Source organism: Canis lupus, chromosome 5, assembly GCF_003254725.2.
Source record: "Canis lupus dingo isolate Sandy chromosome 5, ASM325472v2, whole genome shotgun sequence".
NCBI classification, from domain to species: Eukaryota; Metazoa; Chordata; class Mammalia; order Carnivora; family Canidae; genus Canis; species Canis lupus.
Genome location: NC_064247.1, coordinates 53,261,552 through 53,284,140, shown reverse-complemented (window position 1 = coordinate 53,284,140; position 22,589 = coordinate 53,261,552). Strand labels below are relative to the sequence as shown.

Here is a 22,589-nt window from a genome sequence, read left to right as displayed (position 1 = left end):
TTTGTTGGTCACAACAGGAAGGATTAGAAAACAGCGGGGGGGGGGGGGGGGTGTCAAGCCACTCTGTTTCCTGCTTGAACAAACAGGTGTATAGAGGACCCAGGACACAGAATATCCAGATGAGGCCTGAATACAAACAGCATAAAGATGAGGTTGAGGAGTTTCGATGGGGACAGTGTGTGAATGGCTTTGAACATGGTCAAGATGCAGTTCAATTACAACTGCTGTTGGGGCTAGGTCACCCTTTCCAAGCATCTGGCCCTCCAGTCTCCTGGCTTCTGGGAGGAATCATCAGTCTGGTCCAAGGCTACATGGAGTGTGCTGTTCTTGGGCTGTGACCCCTTTTAGGCCAGCACATGTGTGCTTTGCTTCCTGCTTCAACCACGTGCCTCAGTTGTGGGGCAGAAACTGAGCACAGTTAGGAAGAGACAGTGAACAGCAGGGCACAACCCAGGCATTTCTGGGTCCTGGGTTGAGACACAATCATAAAATATCCTCAGGGACACCTAGGTGGTTCAGAGGCTGAGCATCTGCCTTTGGCTCAGGTTATGATCCCGGGTCCTGCTTCTCCCTCTGCCTATATCTCTGCCTTTCTCTATGTGTCTCTTGTGAATAAATAAATAAAATCTTTAAAAAATATATTTTTTTAAATATCCTCAAATTTTCACCATTCTTCCTCGAGCAAGTTGCTTAAACTTATGCAGGGTCCATTTTCTCACGTGTAAAATGAGAGAGCTGGTGAGAATTCATGAAAAGAACTTCTCTCAGGGAGTGCTCACTGTAGGCCCGGCACTCCTCTAGGTGCTTTACGGAAAAGGGCTCACCCCGCAGAACAACCCAATCAGGCAGGCACTAGTACGACTCTCTTTACAGCAGGAAACCAAAGCCCAGAGAGGTTAATAACTTGTTCAAGATTTCACAGTTAGTTCTGGGTGGACTTGAACCCTGGGACTCTACTTGTTAAGTAACCCCCTCACCAACACACACACACATACACACACACACACTCGACCTAATTAATTAGCATGAGTGTCTGAGGTTTTTAGAGCAAATGGACTCCTTGATTGGGAAACCTGCAGAAGTGCCCTGCCAGAGGGCTAAGCATAGAGGTGACATGATGAAATGTAAACTTTAGAAAGATTGTTGTGCCTATCCTCTCCCAAGGTTAGGACTGAAGTACCCTCCCTAGGATGTGGGAAGTCACGTGAAAAAAAATAATAAATTCAGACTGCAGACTCTAGAACAGGAAGGGCTTTCCCATGTCAGCTGCCCTGACCCCCTGCTGTTGTCTGAGATCCCCAGGGGAGGACCTGGGCACAACACTGAGGCAAGTTAGAGCAAGCTCCCATTCCAGCAGCTCCTACCTCAGTTCTAACCCAGTCCTCCAGTGCCACACTGCCTCAACAGCATTTGGGAAAAGAGTAAAAAGAATAACCCAACCAGTGCGATCATGGTGTTCTTGTGTGAAAGAGCCCATAGACACACCCCTCAATGCCTGACCTCCGCTTAGCCTCTCAGATTTCTCTGGAAATAACACTCTCCTTATCCTGCACAGTTCCCAGCAGACTTATCGTTGGCCTTTCCCTGGGAACAGAGGTACTTCAGAGACATCTACTTCTGACTGTCAGAATGAGAAAAACATCTGAATGGTGTTGGAGGGGTGGGGTGCAAGGTTTCAGTTCTTTTGATGCTTTTAACCTCTGTTTTAACCCACTGCAAACTTATCAGACACCTCCTTTTTCCCTCTGCGTTTCCCCCTCTCCCCTTACCTAGCCATCTCTCCAAGTGCCTGGCCTTTGCAGACAGCCCACTTAGATCTGGATCATAACTTTTCCATGGCATGGTTGCACAGCCCCTGAGCAAGTCACTAAGTACCTAATTATTCTGAGCTTCAGGTTCCAAATCTATGAAATGTGATAATTGTATCTTCCTCAAGGAGTTGTACTCAAAGGTTAAATGAAATTGCACAAAGGGCAATGTTTGTAAAATATCTTTAAATCATCCCCTCCCTTTTTTATGATAAGCCTGAGCAGCATGTCCTCTACATCAAAGTAGAGAAATAGAATAACAAATGCTACCTTATATTTTCAAGGCACTTGAAGTCACACATTAGTGTTGCTACATTGTTGGCTCTAATTTTGTTTACTGATGCATGAGTGAAATTCCATTCTCCAAGTATTTATGAAAACTTAAGAGTACCTACCTCCTTGTGTTGCTGTAAGGATTAAGTGAATTCATTCAAATATTTAGAAAAAGAGTTATTTCTTATTATGTATATTGCTATTATGATTGTAGACCAGCTGCTTTGATAGCTGCCAAGAACATGGAAATGAGTAAGACACAGATTTTGCCCTCAAGAAAGGTCCAGGCATCTTATTGACTTCTTTTAAAGGTAAATGAAAAGAAACTCAGAAAAGTAATTTATTTGCCAAGATTGTGAGTTGTTATGTGACTGGGACAGGGCTCTAACCCAAACCATTTGAGTTGGAGAACATTTCCATGTTCTGCACACCACAGTATCAGATCATATTGTTTGATTTCAGCTCTCCTCCAACATGATCAAATCCTTGATCATGACTGTTACTACCAACCAGTTTTATGACTCCTGTGCTGAGATGCTCCTTGGGTTTTAAGGACAGAGAACAAAGAGAAAGAGGGTCTAGAAAATTATATATATATAATTTTATATATATATAATTAAATAAAATTTTATATATAAAATTATATATAATTTTATATACAAAATTATATGTAATTAAATTAAATAAAATTTTATATATAATTTATATATAATATATAACTATATATTATATAAAATTATAAATATATGATTTTTATATAGTTTACATAGATAAATTATATAAGTTAAATATATATGTATAAAATATATAATTACAGATAAATAATTATAAATTATAAAAGATTCTTTATCTATATATTATGTTTGTATTATTATATTATTACTAAAAACAATTTTATTATTATGAATTTATAAATATAAATTTAAATATATGTATATATATATATATATATGAAATCATACATAAATGGAGAGAGAAACAAAGCCTGTTGTTTACGAGGCACCAACCTAGAGATCCTTTTACTAGATACCTTCATATATCTCACTTATGATGAATATTGCTGCCCTCATTATTCTCAAAACCACATCTTAACAAAAAATCATATACTTCTCAGGTAGCTGGGGGGGGTGGTTCTGGATCTGAGTCAGAGCAGCTTCTAATCTAACACCACAGAATTTACATTCCAAAAATATTGAGACAGTATTGGAGCTGTCTTCCTAGTTTGGTAGAGTTGACATCTAGAGTGTTATAAGCATTTCAGATTTGCTCCGTCTAGCCTTTCATTCTATTCTTATCAAGCAGCTTCTAGATCCTGGCTCCTGTGCTAGGGATCAGAGATGTGAACAACACTGTCCTAGCCTGCAGGGAGAACCATACAAAGATAATGACAAAAGATGAGAAAATAAAAGTATGTTCCCAATGAATCCCAAAGGTGAGATGGTTAGCATGGTGTCACACTCGCTTGTGACACAAGAGAAAAGACTATGTGGTGAATGACATGAGGTACTCAACAAGTGCTTGCTGAATGGATGAAAGCTGGACAACCCAAGAGAAAGGTCAGCATCTGGGAGAAGTCTACTCTACTACACACCCATGTAACTTTTCCTCTATGCAGCTCAGTCCACAATACACACTGAGGACCTACTGTGTACTTGGCACTTTTCCAACCATCAGTCTGATTTCATCAAAGAACTCACCATCCCATAAGAAATCAAACAAGCCAATGTAAAGAGCACAATCTAATGAATCCTAATGCTAATGTGACCAGCGCACACGAGCCACTCAAGAGTTGCAATCAATAAAGGAACTTTATATGTCTCTCACCTGCTCAGTGGGGTAGTCTTTCCTATATTCCTGATGAAGATGAGGTAGGCCCCTGACTGCCTTGTTTACTCTTAGATGATCAGAAGTTTTGTAGTCATTTAAAATCCTTAATAAAGGGCTCCTGGCTGGCTCAGTCGGAGGAGTATATGACTCTTGATCTTGGGGTCGTGAGTATGAGCCTATGTTGGATGTAGAGATTACTAAAAAAGAATAATAAATAAAATAGTTTTAAAAAATCCTGAAGTAAAATCTTAATTCAGCAAAGTCAATGTAATAAGCAAAGCTTCCAACTTTGCGGAAGATGAATGCTTTCTCCTCCTCCTCCGTTTCTGGTCTACTGCAGTCCAGGGGAGGGTTATAGACAATGTCTGCATCCTTTCACACCCCACCTCCTCCTCCCAAACTTTGCTACCTTTGGTCTGGGGACATCATTCTTCCCCACTATCCCGCAGCCCCTGAGGTGGCACACAGTCTATCCTGCATGTAATAGGCCCTCTGTGATAAATTTTTGACAGATTCATTTGAAGACGCTGTTGACTACAGCTGTATGGCATTACCTGTTCCCATTGCATCCACTGCCCATCTTTCTGCAAGAGCCTCCAGTATCCATCCATGTATGTGGTAATGGAGACAACATACCCTGTACCGTAGCTGTTGCCCCTACAGCATTTCTCTGCTGCTAATGAAAGAGCGAATTAATCTTTCTTGAACCTCTATATGTCAGGTACCAATCATTTCACTCATTTCCCAAAATAACCCTAAGGAATATGTATCACTTTACCACTTTTCCAGATAGGAAAAGTGAGTTTCCAGCAGGTTAAGTAACATGCCTGAAGACACACAGCATCTACAGGGCAGAGTTAAGTTTAAGGAGCTCTGACTCTGAAACCCATGGGCCGTAATGAAAAGACAAGTCAATTATGAGACAGGAGACCTGGGGCTCATCTCAGCTCTGCCATTCATTTGACCATGGCCTTGGCTAATTTCCACCTCCTGTCTGAGTTTCCTCATCTGTAGATGAAGGAGCTGGATACGGTGACCACTGTGGACCTTCCAATTGCAGAGCTCTGAACTACTGATAGGTGCTTAAGTTAGTCCCACTGGCCAGCCTACATGTTTTAGTTCAGAATTTCCCTTGTGGTAATCTCTCTTGTCTTGTTATTTCCTGCCTGCACTTCTAATCTCCTTCATCTGGGGTCATTCGTATTTCTTTTATGTTACTCATGTTTACAGAGGGCCTGACTTAGCATCATCTGCAGATTTCATCAAAGGGTATTTATTCACCACCTACTTAAGGGACCTTAATGGGCCAAGTGAAATACCAACCCAGGGCTCACATCCTGATCACTTTCTTCCTTTTCACAGGTTCTCTAAATAACTGCCCTCCAAGTGGGTTAGGACTATCCTGAAAACCTGGGGCTTTGGGTCAGCTGGACCTGGGTAGAAAACTTATGAGTTACTTAACCTTTAGCCAACCTTTCTGGACTTCAGTTCCTTCATCTAGGAAACAGGAATAATTACACCCACCTCAAAGGGCTGTTTGAAGTCCTGGCACTGTGTGTGGAATATGGAATGGTCCAATCCAAGGCCTGGAATAAGTTACTGCCCTTCCACCTTCTCCAACACTCAAGGCTTCAGGAATGGCCGCCAAGAAAACAGAGCTTTCAAAAGAGGTTCTCTCTTTATCTGAATAGCATCATGGAGAATTTTCCTGCAATGACATATAATATTGCCCATATGCCTCTTAACACCTCTTAGACATATATTGTGTACCTTTGGCCTATAATAAAGAAGGGAAACAAAAATCTCAGGTCTCCCTGGTGAGTGACCTTGGAGAGGTTATTTAATCTTGCTAAGCCTCTTTTTATGAGGCTTCTCTAAGTCTCTACATTTTTCCATAGCTGTGAGGATTAAATGGAGTAATGCAGATATAATGTCAGGCAATGATAGGTACTTCATACATCAGATGGCACTACATTTGACTTCCCTCTACCATTTACTAACTTGAAGACCCCTTTAAGGCCTAATTTCTACAGCTGTCAAATGAGGATCATGATTCTTATGTTTAATGTGATTGTGCAGGTCCATGCAGTGCCATTAGTGGGAGTGCCTATCACATACAAAGTGCTTGTATATGGTAAGATCTATTCCTTCACTTTTCCTGGATGCTTTTGAGTTGTGTTGTCATGATTAAGAAGAACTAAGGGGTATATTTAAAGAAAAAAAGAGGTAGAGATGCACAAGGGCAATACAAGAGACATATATTCCTTTTGTTTGTTTGGGTTTTTTGGAGGGTTCCTAAGAGTTAAACTTGGGGCAGGATCGAGATATCAAGATGGTTCCACATAAACAAAAACTTTACTAGGGGATTACATTTGGTTCATATCAAAATCACTCAGATCCAAAGATGCATTCCAAGCAGTTGACATCCATTTCAGTTGGATGCTAATCCCACTTTAAAAATTAATCCAAACTTGATAAGAAGCTGATCTCATGTACCTCACCAGGACATCCCACTCCCAATCAGTTTCCTATGAAGGAAATGGGGAGCCTGGCTGTCAAAGCCAGAAATGAAGACACGCCTTTCCCTCATTCCAGCTGAAATGTGCAGTTTCAGAAAGGACTGAAACAGCCTGGTTAAATCTCATAAATCACTGCTGCTCTAGCCTCTTTGCCTTTCACTTGAGATTTACCAAAAAAAAAAAAAAAAGGCACGTGTGTCCTTTCCTGAGATCACTGGATCCTAGAGCCCCAGCACTGGAAGGGCCTCCAGGAGCTTGACTCTTCCCTTCTCATCAGTCCTTCACACGAAATAGTTACCAAAGCCCACAGTTCTGTCCTCCTGCCATTCCCTAAACCCAGTTCTTCAACTTTATCCCAGCTTTTGCTCCGTTGGTCAAAATCTCATCACTTCTCACTTAGACTATTGCAGTTATATCTCAAATCTTCAGGACTCAGCCCATCCATCCTCTCTCCTACAGTCAACATCTTTACAATATGCCAATATGACAATACTACTCCTTGTTTAAAAGCCCCCAGCAGCACCTCTCAGGATCAAGTACAAAGTGTCCACTTTCACTGCTGACACTGGGCATGTTCTGCCCCATGTCTATCTCTTAAGATTCTTTCTCTGCCACTGTACCCCCTTATACTTTGTACCCCAGCCATAATTAACTTTGAACTGCTGTCTTATTTCTGGAATGCTTTAATATACCTGGAATGACCAGAGATCCCCAATGCACTCTTCAAAACTAACGTAAATATAATCTCCTTTTGAAGGCTTTCCTGACTTCTCTCCATCCTCAAGCACAGTTATCTGCTTTCCTGCCTGTAGCCCCACACACATGTCATCACTCTGTTTACGCTGTCTTAGAATTATCAGTACACATGTCTGTTGTCCCCACTATGCTCTGAATTCCTTGAAAGCTAAAGCCATATTGTAGTATCTTGGATTCCCATGTTCATAGTAGGTGTGAATGCACTCACAGTCTGTAAATATTCACTGACTGTCTACCATGTGTGTAGCACTGGGAATTTAGAGATGAACATGGACTCTGTACTCAAAGACCCTACAGCCTGGAGGCACAGCAAACATATAGAGGCAAAGAATAACACAATGTGACATGGTAGACAGAACAAAAGGTACTCTCAGTAGAATCCCAAGGAGAGGCCTTGGGACAAGCTGGGCTGGGAGAGAGGGAAGAAGAATATTTCCAAGAGGATATGATATAAGCTCTTTCTTTTCAATTTGAATTGCATTTGGACTTTTAGAATTTCAGGTTTATAGTTCAAGATGGCAGACCGGACATGGCTCCCAGATAAGACCCATTGAACAGCTAACAAAGATGTATAAAATAGAATACATAAATCCCTGACAGTACTGATTAACAGACCAAAAAATTGGGTGCAATCCACACACAAATCTCTGAAGGGTGGAAAGCAATTACTGAGGCCTGAGGCATAAGCTAGAACACAAGAGGCAGGGAGAGACACAGAAGACTGCAGTGAGTGTGTGATCCAATGTAACATGGTGGAGCCCTAGAATGGCCTGGGAACAGGAGTGAGCAGGCCTGGGGAGCCAGAAAGGGTTATGGGATGGTCATCATGAAGGGATCAAGGCTAGCCTGAGGAGGGCCCAGAGTCAGCATGACAGCTGGGGATGGAGGCAGAGAAGAGTTCAGGGCAAAGCCACAAGACCATCTTGAGCTGAAAAAAAAGGAGAAAGATCCTCCAACCAGGAAGAAAGTATGCTGCAGGGCTCCAACCCCACAGCACATTCCTTTTCACCGTGGAAATTGTAGGAGCTCAAGCAAACTGCTCTACTCTTTACCATGCACAATAAGGACCAGCCTGCCATCCAAGAGGACCTGCTCATCTACACAGAGCTCTCCATCAGCCCTCCCACCTGGAGAAAAGGCCTTTTGGATAAGTGGACCTGAATCACTAAAGGAAACCATGGCAGCCAGTTGCCTGTGCTGTCAAGTGAGAGTCACAAATAAAAGTAAGCCAACTGGGTCAACATTTGAGGAAAACTGATGAGAAATAGAAATCCCAAAACTAAAAAAAAAAAAAACAAGCAGTGGCGCCTGGATGCAACAGAAATAAGGAAAAAACAGAAGAGAATTTTCAAGATATATTTCACCACAAGCCAAGTTACTGTCCCCATGAGAAAGAGGTAGTCAAGCGTCCTTAGAAATATGAATTGTGTTCACCAATAGGCAAAAAGTTTCAGCAATGGAGCCAAATGATAGGTTGGTCATGGCTAGAGACCAAATGAGTCCTCTGGGAGATGAAGTCAAAGAAATCCCATGGCATAGGTACCAGAAGACAAGAGGAGGGAAATATGTGAAAATTGTAAGTCAGACTAAATGGAGAACAAGTCCAGATGGCTCAGAATTTCTATAATAGGAGTTTCAGATATGGAGCTACTAGTGAAAGCCTTGGGGTGGCATAGATATCAAAGAAAAAAATTGGGAAAAAAACATATTCCTCATCCTTAAATAGAGATTCGAGTCTTCCGAGGTTGAAAGGATCATTTCAGTGTGAAACATGACAGATATAAACAAACAAACAAACAAAATGAAAGCCCACTCTCAGTCATGACCTGGTGAAATTGTGGCAAGACAATCCTAAAAGATGCCAGGGAATTTGGCAATAAATGTGCCTGAAAAGGACAAAGGATCAGACTGCATTCAGATTTTGTATCAACAATCACTGACCCCAAAAGACATGGAAGAGTGTCTCTGAAGTTATGAGGGAACATGCTTTTGGGTTTAGAACTTGATAAGCAGTGTGAAGCTAATTTAAGAATTTCCAGGATTTGGGGGGACTCCAGAAGATTTTGTAATAGGCAAAGAATGACTACTCCCCACCCAAGGTGTCACATCCTAATTCCAGAAACTTATGATTATGTTACCTTATGTGGGCTTGTAGATATGAACAAATTAAGGACCCTGATGTGGGTCATTAAAAGTGGGAAACTTTTTCCTTTGCAGTCAGAGGGAGATGTGACTGCAGAAGAATGGTCAGAGGGATATCACATTGCTGACTTTGAAGGCAGAGGAATGCGGCCATGAGCCAAAGGATGCGGAGGCCTCTAAAAGCCAGAAAAGGCAAGGAAACAGATTTTCCCTGAGTGTCTCCAGAAAGGAATTGAGCTCTGCTTATATTTTGATTTTAGCCTAGTGAGCCTTATGTCAGACCTCTAACCTATAGAAGTGTTAAGATAATAAACGCGTGTTGTTTTAAGCCATGAAGCTTGTAGTGATATGTTACAGCAGCAACAGGTAACTGTACAGTTACCTCCCACACTCCTCTTCTGAAAACAATTACTTGGGAATACACTCTGGCAAAATGAAAAAGGAAGCTAAGAAAGAGAAATAAATATGATGCAAGAAACAGTGGAACTAATCCAGAAGTAAAATGTAAAAACTGGCTTTACAGCCATGCAGTAAATCCAGCAAGCATTTCATCAAAATTGGAACAGAAAGCCAGAAATTGGGATGCCTGGGTGGCTCAGTGGTTTGGCGCCTGCCTTCAGCCCAGGGCGTGATCCTGGAGACCCGGGATCGAGTCCCACATCAGGCTCCCTGCATGGAGCCTGCTTCTCTCTCTTTTTCTCTGCCTCTCTCTCTGTATCTCTCATAAAGAAATAGAAAGAAGAAAGAAAGAAAGAAAGAAAGAAAGAAAGAAAGAAAGAAAGAAAGAAAGAAAGAAAGAAAGGGAAAGAAAGAAAGAGAAAGAAAGAAAGAAAGAAAGAAAGAAAGAAAGAAAGAAAGAAAGAAAGAAAAAGCCAGAAGTTTCCGTGGGAAAAAAAATCTTAAAGGAGGAAGCAAATTCCACTGCAAAATCAGAGGCTAAGAAGCCCCATGACCTCTAATATATGGTGAATACATTTGCATATTCTACAAATTTTTAAAATATCCACTAGGAACTTTGGGAAAAATGAAAAGTTGTACAAACTTCATGAACCAAATATATATGAATTTAAGTGACAGAGAGTAAGGAAAGAAATCTATTTACCTTTGATAACAGGAATATTTCTCTTAAGCTTAGAATTAACCATTTCTTCTCCATAGGTTCAGTAATACTTCTATATTCTGTATTAAATACTGTTTACCCAATTATAATATTTGAGATGCCTTTTTTGAGGGGTTAGAATTAACCAATAGACAAAACAGGTGAGATTTAGTTATAATTATAGTACCAAACATTACTGGTATCAACACTAACAGTATGAACATAATGTTGGCTATCAGGAGTTAAGAGAGAGGGGAGGTGAAAGGACAGAAAGTATAGTTACACGATGGGAAATCAGTAGTATTGTCTAAACGGTTGACACAAGAACAGTTTAAGGAAAGACAGAAAGAGAGACTTTTTAATTGAAGTATAGTTGACATCCAATATTAAATTAGTTTCAGGTATATAACATAGTGATTCGACAATTATATACATTACAAAATGCTCACCAAGATAAGTGTTTTTACTGTATTATTGACTATATTCCTTATGCTGTACTTTTCATCCTCCTGCCTTATCTATTTTATAACTGGATATCTGTACCTCTTAAACCCCTTCACCTATTTTACCCATTCACCCTTACATCTCCTCCCCTCTGGCAACCATCAGTTTGTGTGTAAAACTGTATGAATATATCTATATATATTTAATTTATAATCATTCATTTAACAAACACTCATTGAGCGACTCTCTCTACTAGGCACCTTCCTATGTATCGGGAATATAACAGTGAGCAAAATAGACAAAAACCCTTTTTTATCAGAGAGATTATATTCTAGTGAGTAGAGACAGACTATAAATAAGTGCATGACTTACTTAGTGAGTCAGATGGTGATCAGTGATGTAAAGCGGGAGTCAGCAAACTTTTTCTGTAAAGAGATAGATAGTAAATATCTTAGGTTTTGCAGGCCATTAGGTCTCTGCTACAAATACTTTGTATAGCAGGAAAGCAGCTGTAAACAATACATAAACAAATGCATATGGCTTTGTTCCAGTAAAACTTTATTTATAAAAGTAAGGAGTGGGCCAGATTTGATCCATTGCCTAAGGCCATAGTTCATACCTTTGCTATACAGAAAAATTAATCAGGGACAGGGGCTAGAGAAATCCATAGATGAATAGGGTGACATTTTTTGGGGGGGGGGGATGACATTTTAAATAAAGAGAGGAGAACAGGTCTCAGGAGAAATGATACTTGGGAAATGACCTGAAGGAGAGCAGTGAGTGAGCCTTACAAATCTGGGAGAAGAGTTCTAGGCAGAGGGAACTGCAAGTGCAAAGACTGAGCAGGGAGTGTGCCACGTAGAGACCCTGAGGCCAGAGCAAGAAGAGGAAAGAGGAGTATAAGAGACAGACCGAAGAGGTGAGGGAAGATGACCATGTGGGTTATGGAGAAGATCCTGTGGTCTCGCAGTAAAAGTGTCATCCTTCAGCCAGCAAGACCCCATCACCCATGATCAGAATCTGCACTTTAACAAGACCTTGGGTGAACCCTATGCACACTACAGTTTGAAAAGCACTCTATGGAGCCTCCTCAGCCATCATCAGGACTGGGCTCTTACTCTGAATGAGAATCAACCACTGGCTGAGCAGAGGAGTAACTCAATCTGATACTTATGTTAAAAAAAAAAACCTCTCTGACTACTATTTTGTACTTAAACTCCAGGAGGCCAGGGAGGAAGCAGGGAGATAAGTCAGAATATCTCAATAATTCAAGTGAGAAATGACCATGATTTGGACAAGGGGACGTAATGAGGAGTGGATGGGGTCTAGACACATTTTGGGATAAAGTCAGTAGGACTTTCCATCAGTTGGGACATAAGACATGAGGGAGATCAAAAAGGAGTGAGGGAAAGAGGGTGGTTATAAGATTTGGAGATTGAGCCACTGTGAAGATGGCACTGGCATTTACTGAATAGGGAAGTCTGGTGGGGAGCGGGTTGGAGAGGCAGGGAGGGGTGGGGCCCAAGACCATGGATTTCACTGGGGACATTGCAAGTCTGAGATGTCTGTTAGGCATCCAGGCAGAGACATCAAGCAGGTAGTTGGAGGTATGAGTCTGAGGCTCATTAGAGAGGACCACTTACTCAAAATACTAAAAATAACTTGAAGAACTGCAATTAATAGCATGAGAGTTGGAGAGTGAGAAGGGATTCTGGAAGTAGAGTAATGACCTAAATCTCCCATGGCAGGAATCAATAAATACTATTTAAGTTTGAGAGATTAAATAATACCACACAAGCATAAGAATTAGAGTGACAGTGGTGACCTACCTGAAATTAAAAAAAAAAAAATCAAAAAGAATGTGTTGATGTTAAGGGAAATGAGCCAGTCACACAAATGTTGCATGGCTCCCCCCACGTAGAGTAGACAAATGGAAAGAGAGACGGACAGGAAGTAAAGGGCGGTTTGCCAGAGATGGAGGTAGGTGGGATTGGGGAGGTACTGTTTAATGGGTACAAAGTTTCATTGGGGGAAGATGAAAATTGCTGTAGAGACACGGGGGGGCGGGGGGGATGGCTGCACCACCACATGAGTGTACTTAATGCCACTGACCTGTACACGTAAAAATGGCTAAAATGCTAAATTTTACATTATAGACATTTTACCACAATAATTTTTTTTTGACTTTTGTAAACTCACAGAATAATCACATACACAAAGAAGAAATAGTTACCTCATGGGATGGGAGATGACAGAGGGAGATTTTTGCTTTGTATTGTGTACTTTTCCATGCCATTTGGCTTTTTTAGCCATATGCACCCATCATTTTCATATTTAAAAATAAAATATTCTAGAAGAATGAGTATGCAAAGGGAGACTTTCAATCCATGTTTCTGCTTGACTTGCAGCTCAATTTCTCAAAACACTATTTTATAGAAGCTGATTTCCAAGAAGCCTTCAAAGCTCCTTTTTATTATTATTATTATTACTAGAAGCCATTCCCTTGGAAGCAGACACTTGTGATTTTCCGATGGAGCTTGCTAGTCAAAGCCCCGAAGGATAAGTGCACTTGGAAAACGACTCAGCACAGCTGCCCGCCTTTGAACGGCCATGTTTTCCAGGGCCCCTCAAGTATCCAGTTGGCTTCCCATCCCACACATCCGTCAGGCAGCCAGTATTTATTGAGTTGCCCGTGGTGGGGGCCAGAACCTGCTGGAGCAGGCCCATGACCGAAAGCCATCCACCAGCAAAGCAGACCTCAGGAAAATCCCAGACTACAGCTGCTCATCGCCCAGGCTGCAACCAGCAGGCTCTATGATGCCAATGCGAAGGCCTCGGATAAAGCCTTCTCATCTTACAGAACTTACCAGAAATCTTGTATTCAATGCAGAGGATTCCGGCATGTCAGAAGAGACTTCAGAAATCATACTGCAAAACCATTCCTTTTTATCCAGGAGGAAAGAAGAGCTAAAGATGTGCAACCACACGCAGCGGGTTAGAAGCAGCACCCAGGCCCAGAAGCAGGTGTGGCTATCAGGAAACATGCCATGCTCTCGATAAGTCTGAAAGGGTCTCCCAGAATGATGGGTCCTGTCCTGCAAGGGTAGGTTGAAAAAATAGATGGTGGCTAAGGGAGTAGGAAGAGGGGAGGAAGCAGGGAAGGAATACAGACATGGAAGTGAGGTTACCTTGGCAGAGAGTAATAAACAGCATGATGCGTAAGCCAGAATTCTCTGGACTGTGAAGCCACTCAGTGGATGCACGGTTTCTCTGTTGATTGACTATTTTATTCATTGTATGTGCCAGACCCTGCTCACTGTGCTATGGACGCAGACGTGGCCTGCTCTCAAGAGAGAGTCCAACAGGCCAGATGGTTATCAAGGCTACTAACAGAGACAGTAGCAATACTGTGTGAAGGGCAGGGGATAGAATAGTATTTCTTAAACCTTTTTTGGATCCTAAAAATTCGCCATCCCAGATTTACTAAGTCAGATTGTTCAGGGGAAGGGGCTGATAAATCTGTGTTTTTTACTAAAAAACACTCCGACCTCAGTAATTCTTACTATCAGTCAGTCTGGCCTTGGAATCATTCCGAGCTGAATCCAGTTCCGTTTCAGGCCAATGATGTTATCTGCCTAACAAAATTACCTATTGGGACATTCACCTTTCACCTGCTTCTAAGTCCCTAAGACTGCCTTTCCCAACTGTCAAGATAATAGTCACTTTATATTGTTGTACAGGTTGTGTACTGCACAAAGACACCAGTCAAACTACTGAATGCCTGCTGAAATGCCACCCTGTACTAATTCCTCCACCCAGAAGAAAGTACCCATTTTTTTTTTCATCTAAATGCTCTAAGCCTTGCCTCCTATTGAACTGTGCCTTCCCAGAGGGAGTGACTTTTGTAATTCTTTAGCCCAGATGAGCCACTTTTTTTTCTAATTTGTACACAGGCCCCATACAGACTAGCAGGATCCCCAAAATGGTACTGGTACCTTCTACCGCTCCCAGAATTCCCTGCTGCAGAGGCCTTCTTCCTCTCTTCGGGCCTGTATCAGTCCTCTCTTCGGGGCCTGTACCAGTCTGATGTATGAGCCAGTCTTGTCTGAGTCCTTGTCAGTCAACTCGGTCCTGCAATAAGGGATGTGGCACCCCAAAGATTGCCTGCCCCATGCCAGGAACAAGACAGTGTAGCTTGTGACTGACAGTATGAGTTTCAGAGTCAGACCTGAGTTCGCTTCACCACCTCACTCTTTCATGCGTGACCTGAACAAATGGAGTATCACCTATTTAAGGCAGATTAAAAAGTTTTTTACGCATTACTTTGTTATAAGGGTTGAACAAGCTAATGCATCTAAGAGTCCTTAGCACAGAGCTGAGGGCATGGTGAGTTTTGTTTCCTATGAGTAATCTCATAGGATTTACACTTCACCATGACACCTTTGGAGAACTATTATCATACCCGTCTCAAAGATGAAGACGATGAGTGTTGTGGGAGAGATGGGCAGACATTGTACAGAGCTGATGTCCAAGTCCAACTCTGTCTAATCCGTGCTTTTTCTACTTTTGCCACTAGATCCACATGCCAACTTTTCTCCAGGTTCCAGGTTTGAGCAGAGAAAAGGATAAGATTTCACCCTCAATTTATAAATGCACCTACATTAGGCCTCCCAAACACAGGTATGATGGCAAATATAGCCTCTTGAGTTTGAGGACCAAATCAAATGGGTTAGTAATCACTGCTCAGAAGTCCATGGCATGAAGGATGGCAAGAGCAAGTCAGAGTTCATAGAGTAACATGATTGATTAATGGTGTCAGCCTCGGGAATGGGGTCTAGGAACGATGGCAGGCCCTACAGTGCACACCCTACCCCCTTTCAGATTTCAACATCTGTCCAAAGTCAAGCACACTTGATAAAAAGGGAGGTCGAAAGGTACTAAATAAAGCTGTTAAAGACCATTAGCACCTTATTAAGACCTTTTCCCAGATGCAGCCAGAAACAGCCAAAGAATACAGAATGGAGGAACATTTTGGAGAAAGAGCATAGAGCTGTCTGAAGCATTTAATATAAGGAGCACAAACTCAGTTCTGTGTATTCCCAGACTTGTTGGCTCTATCTCTCCCAACATCCGGGGAGGTGGAGGGAGGTCACTATGGAATTCCAAAACCTCCTCATGAGGTCCAGTAGGAGTTTATGTGGGACCCGGAGTGATCGCCCAATCTTGGCTGTTTCATCTGCAAAAGGCAGATGATAATCTCTAACTCACCTTGGTTTTATATATAACAAGATAAATTATCTAAAGAAGCTAGAGAGAACTCCACCCCAAGTAGATGCTTGAAAACTTTCATTCTCCACTCCTCCTCTTTCTCCCTTGGCCGGAACACTGTGACATGATAGATCAGAGCTGTTGAAGCATAATTTGCATACAGTAAAACTCATTTATTTTGGATGAACAATTCCGTGAACAGCTGTAACTGACTGCCCCAGTAAGATACAAGACGCTACCCTCACCCCAGAAAGTTCCTCCCTGCCCCTTCCCAGTCAGTCCCTCGCCCCCACCTCCAGCCCTGATGAACACTGACCTGATTTCTGCCCCTACAGTGTTGCTTTTTATTGTGACCTATTTTAAAAGCATAAATCCAAACAGCAAATAATTCTCTTGAGTTTTTCTTTTACATCGTACTCCAAAACAGCTCAGCTCTGACAGCTCAGCTCTCTTTTCCAGGAAAATTCTTCATTAAGTAAATGAATTCAATGTGCATATTAAAAACATTCAGCTTAGTATTCCTTCTATTTATAGCCAGAGTTTCCCCAGCATGGGCCCAGCAAGCTGTCAGGGTCTCCCTGTCCTCTTCAGCCCACACTCTCTCCCCCCAACCCCGCTGCACAGCTGGCTCCCGGCCCAGGTGGCACAGGCAAGTCAAAGTGCCAGAAGGGGCTTGAGGAAGCGTTTCCTAGGGAGTGTGATCCTTGACTTTTCACTGCAAACTTAAGAACACACTGGAATCACCGTGGGGAATATATGGCCATATAATAACTCACAGCAGCATGGAGATGGAGAAGAAAGAGAGCTACACTGGAAGCAACGGTAAAAGTAGGGATGCATAGGGCTATGAGGTGTCTAAAGTCTTGTCCTGCAGAGAAGTCCCTTGATCCAGACAGATCACTCACCAATCCCTGAGGTCACCTCCACCCTCCCCTCCTGTGCCAGAGATGGTGCTAAGTACAAAAATTATAGGTGGACAAGCAGAGGAAAAATAATTAGAACTGGTTTCCATCCACCAAAACCTTAGTATCTACCAGAGAGATAAAACATGCAGGGAAGGAAGTAGTCAAGTGAAGGAGAAATAGCATAGGCTATGATGCTAAAGGGAATGAGATTTTATTTATTTTTATTTTTAAAAAAAGATTTAGTGCTTTATTTTAGAGAGAGAAAGAGCATGGTGAAGAGGAGTAGAGGGAGAGGGAGAGAGAGAATCTCAAGCAGACTCCACACTGAACATGGAGCTGGATGTGGGGCTTGGTCTCAAGATAGCAAGATCACAACCGAGCCAAAACCAAGAGTCAGATGTTTTACCAGCTGCACCACACAAGTGCCCTGGGAATGAGATTTTTTTTAAAAAGATTTTATTTATTTACTCATAAGAGACACAAAAAGAGAGGCAGAGACATAGGCAGAGGGAGAAGCTCTCCTACGGGGAGCCCAATGCAGGACTCAATCCCAGGACTCCAGGATCACAACCTGAGCCAAAGGCAGATGCTCAATCACTGTGCCACCAGGGGCCCCGGGAATGAGATTTTAAACTGATTTTTTCATTTGCTGGTTGTGTGACCTTGGGAATGTTGCTTCACCAATCTGAACCTCACTGTTCCCATCCATAAACTGGAAATTACATCCATCCTCAGAGGGGTATTACATAAAATGTATAAGCTAATGGATATAATAATAGAAAGGAAAGTGCAGGTTCTTTCTCACCTTCTGTGTTTGTCAGGGTTCCCCAGCAAAACAGAAATAGTAAGAGATAAGAGAGAGAAAGGGAAATAAACAGATCTCTCCCTTTCTTTCTCTTTCTCTCAATATATATATATATATATATATATATATATATATATATATATATATTATGGATGATAGATGATAGGTAGGTAGATAGATCCATCGACAGATCAATAGATCAATAATAAGGAGTTTATTCATGCAGTTATGGAGGCTGAGAAATCCTAAGACCTGTAGTCAGCACACCTGAGACCCAGAAAAGCCATGGTGCAGCTCCAGTCAGAGGCTGAAAGCTTGAACACTAGGAGAGCTGATGGCAAAGTTCAGTCCAGAAGAAGCTAGAGGCTTGAGAAGCTCTAAAGGCAGTTTGTATCTAAAGGCAGGTGAAGACTGATGTCCCGACTCAGCCCTTAGGCAGGAGGAGTTCCCTCCTTTTTTTTCAAGTGACTGGATGAGGCCAACCCACATTAGGGAGGGCGCTCTGCTCTATTCAGTTTACCAATCCGAAAATGCCAATGTCACCAAAAAGCACCCTCACAGACACAACCAGGATAATGTCTGGTCAAATGTCAGGGTGGCCTGTGGCCTGATCAAGCTGACACATAAGATTAACCATCACCATTAACTCTCCAGAAAAGGAGCCAGTGTTCTAAAAGGGGTTTGATCAAGTGCCAGGATGAGAACAAATGAGCAAAAGGTGACTTCTGGCTGGGAAGTGGAGGAGATGTGATCTGGATCTTCTCTTCACAGCTATGGCTGCATCGAGCTCTGAGTCCCACCCACATCCCACAGGACAGGCCTGGCGTTAGTCTCGGTGGCTTCCCATCAGTCTCGGCCACATCCCAAGCTGTGACCCCTCACCTTCCATCTTGGGTTGCAGTGCCTGTCTGAATTCTACTAGTCTGTAGGCTTCTCAAGGATACAGTCCATGACTGATGCAGCCTCTGCCTGGCACATGGCAGAGGTTCAGGAAATACTCGCCGAGTGATACATTATCTAATGCAACCATTTCATGCAAGAGATAAAGCAATTAAGGCATAAGGCTTGCTTGCTCATTCATTCAGCCAGCATCTGCTGAGCCCCCAGAATGCCCTGTGACAGTAAATAACGATAAATAGAGAGAGATAAGCAAGATCACATATGAGCATCTAAAAGCTCAAGCTAATATAAGGCACGGAAATGAAAAAAGAAAGCTCCTACTATGTGCAAGTGTTACATCAGTTCACCTTATATTCCCATTGTCTGTGCATTCATTCATTTATCCAAAAATAGGTGTTGAGCACAGACACTACCCTAGGTTGCACGGGTTCCACGGTAAACAAAGGTAGTGTCGCTCTACTGACACAAAGGGTTTGCGGTCTAAGGGGAGACAGAGAGAGAGAGAGAGAAAAGGAAAGAAGACCATTATGAAAATGGCAGTATTTGCAAAATGCAGAGGCATCTCAAGAGAAAGAATATATCATCTGTCTGGGGGAGTCAAGAAAGGTTTAATAGTCTTTGTGAACTGAAGAAAGAGTGCCCGCTCGGCAATCAGACACGCAGGAAGCATCGAATCAAGAGGACATTGCACCTGAGGCGGAGAGAATGGCTAGTACAAAGGTCTGGACCATGGGAGAACATACACAAATAAAAGCTTTCATTTCGTGATGGAGCCTCTTACAGTTGAATTTTGCCCCAAACATCATATTAAAACATATGACCACAAACCATGGCACACCACAGTCTAGCTCTGACTCTTCATTCTAGTTGGTTAAATGTAGCCCTCTGTGTGGCAGAAATCCAACAGCTTCCAACATGCGTTGCTCAGAAAAGTCATGTCAGGCCGGGCTAGGGCCGTTGGGTCAGGGAACGGCCGAGGGCAGGGGATACTCCTTAGCCACCACTACGTATGTCTTTGTGGCCCTGTCGGGATTCGCCTCAACCAATCATTATTACATCTTTTGGATTAAATTTTGCTTTAGAGGATCACAGACATGGCAAGCTGTCAGAGAGCTGAAGTGGAGGCTTGCTTGCTCTGTTACCACATCAAAACAGCCTCACTGAGACTCAGCTTTCTTGATTAGTAATTGCTCATCGTCCCTGAGGGCTATTTGCCAGGCACCGTACTGGGCACTTGAAGTCCATGGTCAGACCTCTGTCATTCTCATCGAAGCCTCACTGCAGTCACTTCATGTGGATACAGGTATTAGGATTCTCATTTTACAGCTGTGGAAACTGAGGCCCACGAGAGGTGAACTGATGTGTCCAGAGCTGCACAGATGGGAGCAGACTATGGTCCAGAGCTCAGCAAGTACAACACATGATCTTGTGCCAGCTCCCTACTAGAAGTAGAGGTGAATATAATCCAACTACAAAAAAAAAAAAAAAGCGATGTGTAAATATTAATTAGGCTTTCCAGCCCGACTATGCCATTTCTAAACTTAAAATGATTCTTCAGTCCCTCCCCCACCAACCACGGGATAGGCCCTGCTCCCCGCATTCAGTTACCTTTACAACCTAGCTTCTGCCTCAATGGCATTCATGTTTCCAATCCCAACACCAAATATGGCGCATTACATCCTTTAAACTCCAAACTATGTACTGTACATAATATATGGGTAGTTCCTCAGCTTCCTAATGTCTAATAAGGAGAATTTTGACAAGAGACTCTAAGGGTTCTCTATGACTAAAGAAACTCTGGAGACTTCTACTTCTGGCCAAGATGAAGTACCAGAGACCAGATTTACCTTCCTACCTAAGACAACTAAAAAAAAAAAACAAACAAAAAATCAATGGTTCTCCAGACATTGGACTTTTAGGCAAGGAAGGACCATGATTTCTGAAAGATGGGACACAAATTGGGGAAATCTTATAATTGACCCCATTTATAGCCTGAGTGAGTTTCTGGGCCACAGCACTGGCTGAGGACCCAGATGAAGGCATATGGACCCCTTGATTTGCAGAGAGAAAGCTGGGAGTCTGGAAAGACCAAGGGAGGCAGAGTTAGCAGGGCAGAGTGCTGGAAGGAGACTCACAGAGAGAGAGAGAGGACTCCTGAGATCTACGCATGGTCCCCTCACCTATGCAGTGGAGTGTGCCTGGTTGAGGACTACCCAAGGCAGGGGGAGGAACCGACCTGGTATGAGGAGAAGAATCAACCAATCGACACTAACCTACAAGGTAAAATTAGCCAAGGACATAAAACAGTGATTATCAATGTATTCCATGTGATCAAGAAGCTCGAGGGAAAGACTGAACATGTAGAGACATGGAAGTTGTAGAAAAGACCTAAACCAAATTATGATGTCTGAGATGAAGTGAATTGGGTGAGATTAAAGGCAGGGTCAACACTGAAAAAGACAATGAACAGAAAAGACCAGCCACAATCAAACACAGAGGAAAACACTGAACCATCAGTAAGCTTCAGGAGAACACTAGGGAATGACAGAACAAACCACACACTGGGCCACTATATTTTTGAATCTTGTATTTGAAAAAGGACTTGTGTCTAGAATATATAAAGAATTCTCAAAATTCAATAATAATCTAAAAACCCAATTTTAAAAACAGAATAAGATTTTAACACACGCTTTACCAAGAAAGACAGATGCATAGTAAATAAGCACGTGACCAGATGTTCAACATCATTAGCCATTAGAGAAATGCAAATTAAAACCATGGTAAGACACACTACTTGTCTATTAGAAGGGCAAAATTATAAAAGACTGACATACCAAGCTTTGGGGAGGCTGTGGAGCAAATGGAGCGCTTACAGGTTGCTGGTGGAGATGTAAAAGCTTGCGACCACCTGGAAAACAGTTTGGCAGCTTTTAAGAAAGTCAAACACCCATCCATCCATTGACCCAACCATTTTACCTTAAGGAACTTTTAAGAAGGCTGGGATCCCTGGGTGGCTCAGCAGTTTAGGGCCTGCCTTCGACTCGGGCATGGAGTCCCGGGATCGAGTCCCACATCGGGCTCCCTGCATGGAGCCTGCTTCTCCCTCTGCCTGTGTCTCTGCCTCTCTCTCTTTCAGTGTCTCTCATGAATAAATAAATAAAATCTTTTAAAAAAAAGAACTTAAGGCTAATGTTCTTGGCAGCTTTATTCCTAATAGCCAACAACTGAAAACACACCAAATGCTCATCAGCAGGTGAATGGACAAATTATGGTCAATATTTACAATGGACTTGTAGTCAGCAATACAGAGGAATGATTGAAATAAAATGGCAAATTTCCAAATAATTATACTGAATAAAAGAAGTGAGTTTTTGTTTTTTAAGAGAGAGCACACGAGGAGAAGGGTAGGGCAGAGGGAGAGGCAGAGAACCTTAAGCAGGCTCCACACTCAGCACGGAGTCCAACAAGAAACTTGATTTCATGACCCTGAGATCATGAGCCAGATCATGAGCTCATGACCATGAGCCAAAACTGAGTTGGCCGCTCAACCGACTGAGCCACCCAGGTGCCCCAGGAGTGAATTTTTTAAGGAATACTTACTATATGGTTTTATTTATAGGAGATGCTAGCAATGTAAACTAATTTATGGTAACAAAAAGAGGATCCGTGATTGCCTGGAACTGGGAATGGGGAAAGCGCAGATAGGGGGCCTGAGGAAATTCCAGGAGGCGATGACTACCTTTACTATTCTGATTAGGTTGATGGCTTCACAGGTATCTATGCGGCCATTATCCAACTGTCCACCTGGAAGCTTGTATGTGGAAAGGGAGGAAGAGGAGAGGG

The 22,589-nt window shown here is 42.4% G+C and overlaps 1 long non-coding RNA gene across 13 annotated transcripts in view; it reads right to left on the bottom strand.

Moving 5' to 3' along the window:
• Positions 1-22,589, bottom strand: part of LOC112647091 (uncharacterized) — a 121,422-nt gene that overhangs the window by 18,323 nt on the left and 80,510 nt on the right. For 5 of the 13 annotated variants that reach the window (XR_007410846.1, XR_007410844.1, XR_003128070.3 and 2 more), the window contains 7 exons: positions 21,581-21,654; positions 19,575-20,215; positions 13,736-13,963; positions 11,241-11,293; positions 5,433-5,616; positions 4,463-4,581; positions 3,906-4,105 (listed from right to left, as the gene is read on the bottom strand). This is a non-coding gene — a long non-coding RNA (uncharacterized LOC112647091). Of the gene's footprint in view, positions 1-3,905; positions 4,106-4,462; positions 4,585-5,432; positions 5,617-11,240; positions 11,294-13,735; positions 13,964-14,863; positions 15,000-19,574; positions 20,216-21,580; positions 21,655-22,589 lie in introns of all 13 variants that reach the window. The other 8 variants (XR_004815929.2, XR_004815925.2, XR_004815939.2 and 5 more) reach the window with 4 other exon arrangements.